Genomic DNA, 7,514 nt, shown 5'->3' on the forward strand with positions numbered 1-7,514 from the left:
TCCCCCCCCCCCCATGGGATGACCATGTCACAATCCCTTCTCCTCTATTCTTCTCTCAGGATTTTGAGAATCCATGCACACATACCTGGAATGAGTTTAGCCATAGGGTCCGGGACTTGAACCATAGGTGACTATGTGGGAGTCCAACAATGTAACCATTGCTTCATCTGCTGGTCCCTCTTTTTTTTTTTTTAAGTTTTTTGCCACAGGGCACATGCACTTGCCAGAGAAACAGAGAGAAACAGTGAGAGAGAAGGTGAGGAATGACCCCCCCCGCCCCCAAGAGGGAAGACCACGCCACAATCTCCTTTCCTCCATTCTCTTCCTGGGATTTTGGGTACACATGCTCATGTCCCCAGCATGATTTTCAAGCCTCCAGGTCTAGGACTTGAGCTGCAGTCAGCCAGGTGGGAGTTCAGCACCTTAATTAACATGCCATGTGCTGGTCCCTAGTCTAGTGTCTTAATAGCTCTGAGCCTTGGTTGACATGTCTGTAATAAATGAGTAGTTTGAGGTGGAGGCCTTTTGCAGCTCTGGGATCCTAATTTTGTGTCCTTTGAACTTTCACAATTTTTTGAGATAGGGTATATTTCTTTGAGTGTTGATCTTAATTAATTAGGATTTGATGTTAAACCATTCAGGGAATTCTAGGGAAGGGAGATGGTCACACAGCTAGTACATGGGGTCTTCAAAAAGTACATGGAAAAAGGCTGGTAATAAACTGCATGGATTTCAAATTTATTTTTTCATCAAAATGATTTTGTACTTTGATTTCATTTTTCCATGAACATTTTGAAGTCTCTTCTTCATATGTTTAACAGTGCCATACACAGCTCTTTTTTAAAAATATTTATTTCATTCATTACTATTATTTTTTTATTTGACCAGAGAAAGAAAGGGGGAGAGAGAGAGAGAGAGAGAGGAGGAGGAGGAAAGTGAGACAACAAGCCTCTAGGTCCAGTACTCAAACCGTGGTTGGCCATGTGGGAGTCCAGCACCTTAACGACCACACCACCTGCTGGCCCCCTAACATAGCTCTTTTTTTTTTTTTTTTTTTTTTTTTTGGGGGGTTCTAGCTATAGGGTGTGTGTGCTCACCAGAGAGACAAAGCAGGAAATCACCCCCCAGGGGGGATGACCATGTTGCAATCCCTTCTCCTCCATTCTCCTTTTGGGATCTTGGGCACGCACACACATGCGCCCTGTGTGAGTTTTAAGTCACCAGGTCCAGGTCTTGAACCACGGTTGACTGCATGTCCAGCGACATAGCCATTACGCTAACTGCTGGTCCCACACAGCTCTTGATAGCACTCTCGTGTTCTATGAAGTAGTGATTTGTGTTCTGCTGTTACTTAGCCTGCTGTGGTGGCCCACAGCTAGGTTGACAATACGTCAGCATGTCTGTCTTGGCTTTGACATGAACCGTACAAAAGGAAGATGACTTAACCTTAGCAGGAATTCTCTAAACACCATTTGGCATGGTTTAAGCTGAGCACATCAGGAAGATAAAAGACAAAATATTCTGAAATGGAAATCTAGTGGTAGTATCTCTTTCAATGAAGGCAGCTGACCCATGGCTCTTATCTGATGCAGGCAAAGGTGGACTTTTTCAGGATCACATGACAAAGTTGATAAAGAAATGAAACAATTTTCCTGATGTATTTTTGAAGACTTCTTAAATCTTTTTCTGAAAGCATAACCTTAGTACCACTCAGTTAAGTAATAATATGAAATATTTGTGACCTGATTTTTGAATATATGAATAGAGGATTAAATAAGTATTTGTGACATTGAGGGAAAATGGCTTACTAAGCTATTTCCTTAATGGTGAGTACATGCTGGGGACAGTAAAATCTAGGAGCTAAATTGGGTTTTAACTGAGGTCTGTGCCAGCAGCAGGCAGGAGGCTGGGCTGCCCATGCAGGGTTCATTGTAATTGTTACTTGGTGTGTCCCGTTGCCAGACAGCTGTATTCCATTTACTTCCTTAGTTTTGATAGCCACAACATTTATTATCTGTTCAAACACTGGCAGATTAAATATCGTAACAGGGTTACTTAACAAAGCAGTCACAAATGAACTATCTGTTCACATTTGTTTTTGTTTTTGTAAGAAAGAAAAGAAGGCCTCCCTCTGGATTTGGGTGAGCAGGGATTCATTGCCCGGCAGCGCCTGTTGGGAGATCTCTCCTGAGACTCTTAAAGCTTTTTCTTTTCTTTTTTAAATAATTATTTAATTTTATTTATTCATTTATTTAATTTGACGAGAGAGAGAGAGAGAGAGAGAGAGAAAGCATGCCGCCAGGCCCAGGACTTGAACCGTGGTCAGCCATGTGAGAGTGTCTGTACCTTAAACACCACGTCACCTGCTTGTCCCCTCTTTTTTTAAAAAAAAATAATTATTTTATTTAACTTAATTTATTTATTTACTTACTTACTTGATTATTTTAATTTGACCAGAGAGGGAAGGAGTAAGAGAGTTAGAGTGAGAATGAGAGAGAGAGAGAGAGAGAGAGAGAGAGAGAGAGAGAGAGAGCGAAGGATGGTGGGGGGTTGAAAAGCAAGCTGCCAGGTTTGGGTCTTGAACCATGGTCAGCCATCTGAGAGTTTAGCACCTTTAACCACTGTGCCACCTGCCGGTCTCCCTTGAAGCTTTTTATAATTCCGGTTGGTCCTTTTCAGATGTGTCCACGGCATGGCTAACTCACATGAAGTTTCATTCTGAAAAAAGAGAAAACATACCTCCCCTCTGTGCAAGTTTTTTGTCTAATTTATACCAACTTTTGGACATTGCCTGAAGACACTGAACTATTTTCAAAGTATATAAGTCATTTTCTTTATATCATAAATATGAAAATAACAGGTCTGCCTTCCCTAACCTCTCTAGACCTGTGTTTCTTCACCTCCAAATCGTTAGCAATGATTTCTGCCTGGTAGGTTTCACTGAGCTGGTTTACAGCATGGTATGGCTTGTATGGGAGTAAGTTACGTTGTCTGTAATCTAACTTAAATACCAGGGTGTTGGGAGTATTAAGATCTCTATGTAGTGAATTAAAGGGGAGAATTATTCATTTTAATAGGGTTCTTAAAAAAATTAATATTTTTCTGCTTTCCCTTTTGGAAGTGTTTCTCTTATCTTTTGATATGAATCACTAGCAGGAAATCTGATATTTTGTTTTTGCTTATTATTTATTAATGAACTTCTTAGACATTTACCTATGAATTATTAAGCAATACAAGGAGTGAAACAAATACCGGATTTAATAGTCAAGTGACACATTTCTGATTTAACATGGTAGATGGAATTTGGAAGGGACTAGATAAATAAAATGCCTAATGGCTATTTTGTATTGAAATTTGATAAATAATAACGGTATAAAAGCTAACTCAAATTCTTATGCAATTCTTAATTTTTCTTCATTTCTTAATTGTGCTAAGGGAAGCATTTGAAAATATAATGCACTTGAGAAGAAGTATCAAATGAAGTAACAGTTGGATACTGCTAATATAGTTTTAAAAATTATTTGTATATGATCAGTATTTTTGTTAAAGAATGACTAATAGTAAAAGGAGAGTTGTTTCATTGTCAGAGGGCACACGTGTTTGAGTGTGCAGAAAGGACCCACCCATGGGTGTGCTTGTACTCTTCAATCCCTTTTCCTCTGTTTCTCCATCCCATTAGGATTTGGGGCATACACACACACACGCACCTGGCATATTTTTCAAACTATCAGGCTGGGACTCAAACTATAGTCTGCCGTATGAAATCCAGCTTTCTGTGCACAGTGCCTAACAACTGCACTACGGGACTGGCCCAAGTATTAACTATAAAACAAATATTTTATGTTGTTTTTATTTTTATTTTGGATTTGACATAACATATGCAGGAAGAATTCTTGGAAATTATAATTAAAAAGTTTCCTTGATTTTATTCTCTGTTTAGTGGAACTGTTAGGTCACCCCAGTAGAACAGCAACAAAAACTTCATCTCAAATACAAGCGATACGTATATATTCTGGACTGAATCAATCCACCTTGAGGCATTTTCTCACTTTTACAGGATAATGATATAAAATACCTAGACTTGTTCATTTTATCCTCCCCAAGAAACTTTTCTGACAAACAGTGAATTGGATCTGGTGGAGTTTTGACTTTCTGCCCACTCACCATCATTAAAATGCCTTTCAGCAGCTGGCTAGAAGGAATGGGAGTAGAGAGCAGAGTGTCTTGGTAATAGGAAGGCCCTAGATGAGTCAGGAAAGTCCTCTTGGGACTGGGCACACATGTGAGTGCCCAGAATGAGTTTCAAGCCTTTGGGTCCAGGACTCAAACCATGATCAGCCATGTGAGAGTGTAATGACATAACGATTACACCGTCTGCTGTTCCCAGCAGTGGCTTCTTTATTAAAATAAGTGAATGAAGATGATCCTGACAGAAGTTGACCATGTTCAGCACCCGTGTTTTATACATGTGCCTTGAACAAAGTATACTGGGGGAAAGATACAGGATATAAATCTTACCTTCATAGTGCATTTAATCTTATATAGGGAATACAGGTGTTGTTTTTTTAATCTAAAAGTTTTATTACCTATTTTTAGTATATTACTAATATTTCTAATGACAAGATAGTATTTTATTACTTTTTTTGTGTTTTTTTTTTTTTTTTGAGAGGTTTTTGCTATAGGGAATGCGCGTTCTCCAGAGAGAGACAGAGACAGAGAGGCAGAAAGCGAGAAATCACCCCCTGGGGGGATATCTACACTGCAATCCCTTCTCCTCTATTCTCTTCTTGGGATCTTGGGCACAAATGCACATGCGCCTGGTGTGAGTTTAAGCCACTGGGTCTGGGACTCGAACCGCGGTCGACTACATGGGAGTCCAGCGACATAGCCATTATGCTAACTGCTGGTCTCCCAAGATAGTATGTTAAATAGCTGCCCAATACTCTGTTTTATAGCTGGTACTGATGCTCTATTTAGTGATTTAGGTGTTTCGAATTTCTACCTACTATTACTACTTTTTAAAGTTTTGTTTTGTTCTTTTTTGTCTTGTTTTGCCAGAGGGTATGTGTCCTTGTGAGAGAAAGATGGAGAGGGTGAGAAAGTACCTCTCCCTGACCCCTGTGAGGAATGGTCATGCCACAATGCCTTCTCTTCCAGTTCTCATGCATCTGGGATTTTATGTACACATGCAATGCACCGGGCTGGGACTGAGACCACTTGGCTGGCCACGTGGGGTGCAGCCGCCTTAACCATCAGGCCATGGACTGACTCTTAAAGTTTTTATTTTTTTAGGGACTGGCAGGTGGTGTGGTGGTTAAGGGCGCTGGACTCCCACATGGCCGATTGCGATTTGAGTCCCAGACCTGGTGGCTTGCTTTCTCTCTCTCTGTTCCTCTCTGGTCAAATTAAAAATAAATAAATAAAAAGTAAAGTTCAATAATAAAAAATTTTTTTATTTTTTTTTTTTTTTTTTGGTTTTGCCATAGAGTGTGTGTGCTTGCCAGTGAGAGACAGAGACAGAGAAAGGGAAATTGAGAAATAAACTCCTAGGAGGGATGACCACACTGCAGTCCCGTCTCCTCCATTCTTCTCTTGGGATTTTGAGCATTCATCCACATGTGCCTGGCATGATTTTCAAGACCCTGTTGGAGGTGCCCTCTCCCCATATGTGTCTTTGTCTCATAGAAGAAATAAATGAATTAATAAATAAACACACTTTAAGGAAAGTATTTAGTGAAAAATAAGTGTCATGTATGCATATATTCAAAATTTTTGAATAGCACAGCGATATATAAAATGAGAAGTACAAGCTTCACTCCCTTTCCCCATTTTCTTCCTAGAGATAACCACTTGTAAATATTTTCTTGTTTATTTGGTACAGATTTTTTTTTTATTATTTTTTTTTAGGTTTCTGTCATAGGGTGATTATGCTTGCTAGAGAGAGGCAGAGGGGGAAGGTGAGAAATCCCCCTCCCCTCCATGGCCACACCACAATCTCTTCACTTCTATTCCCTTCTCAGAATTTTGGGCATACATGCACATGTGCCCCATGTGACTTTCAAAGTGCCAAGTCTGGGACTCAAACCATGGTCGACCACATGGGAATCCAGTGCCTTAGCCCCATGCCACCCATGGCCCCTGTGTTTTTGTCATTTTTCATGAGATTAAAAGCTTAGTAGATGGGACAGTAGGGTGCCAAGTGGATCTGGGAGTGTAGCTGTGTGCCGAGTGGGGAAGGCTTGCTAGAGCAAATGGTTGCTGGTGTGTGTATCTCAAAGATGAGGTGGAAATGTATTACAGTGGTTTTCTTGCACCAAGTAGTGACTTCAATCTCGCATGGAGGTATAGAAACAAATCAAGAAAGAGTCGACAGGGAGAACTGAGTAGGCTTAACCTACTGCAGATAGGGAATGAAGGAGTTCTTCAAAATGGGAAATTCCCTTTGTAAGGAATTCAGTGACAAGTTTAGAGCTGACCAACACATGGATATGAGCTTGATGGAATCATTTATAATTGCCTGCAGAGAAGCAGAGTTTCAGAATGGGAACTTGGTAGACCATTACAGAATGTAGTTTAAACCAGAAAGGGTAAGATTTTTAGCAAGGAAAGAGTCAGGGTAATTAGGAAGGTCCATCTGTAAGAAATAAAGTACAAGAAGAGATAAAAGGGAGAGAGAGGACTTGTACCAGATGGGATAAGACTTGACCCCATGAATCTGGACTCTGTTCTGAGGGTAGTTTCTTACTGGGGTTCGGGATAAAAAACCAGATTGCAGAAGTTTCCGGAGGGAATTGGGGAATAGGATTCTGAATCAAGGCAGAGCTTTCTTTGAGTCTGAATATGGAAGTTTCCTGTCCATGAGAGTAATTTGCATCCAAGTCTCTTAATCTATATATTTAATATAATGAAGCTGTGTTTTGTTGTTGCTTACTTATTTCATGCATGAGCAAGAGACAGAAACACTAATAGGGGCTCCATGCTGTGATCGACCCCCAGCCTCACACAGGCCCTGATGATGGGCATGCGCCAACTCAGCGGGCTCAAGGAGGTCTCTGGATGTGAATGGAACCTTCCCACAAGGGTCTGCCCCTCAGAGCATCGTGTTTTATAGCCCAGGACCTGCTATTAGCTCCACTTCTCCTTGGAGATGGAGTGATGGTCTTCCCTTGCTCTAATACCCCTATACCGATTTCCAGAGCTGTCATGGCCAGGGGTGAGGTGTTGGCGGTTCCCCAGCTGCTGCCATCCTCCCTGGCTCCAACCTGCACCTTTTTAGCATAGTGTGGCCGGCGCTGCTGCAGACCCAAGGTGGGGTGTGTCTGACCGTGGGCTCCTGTACTGGTCCCTGAGTATGTCACAGTTTTTTACTCTGCTGGGAGGTTCTTCTCAGCCCTGAGCCCAGGAGCCTTTCTAGGGCCATGTCCTCCAAGAGTTTCTGAATTGAATTCTGCTTTGGTTCCCACCGTGGGGGCCAGTCATGACAATCTGCCTTGTTCCCCAGTGGGCCCCAGGCT

Source organism: Tupaia chinensis, unplaced genomic scaffold (assembly GCF_000334495.1).
Source record: "Tupaia chinensis unplaced genomic scaffold, TupChi_1.0 Scaffold000147_1, whole genome shotgun sequence".
NCBI classification, from domain to species: Eukaryota; Metazoa; Chordata; class Mammalia; order Scandentia; family Tupaiidae; genus Tupaia; species Tupaia belangeri.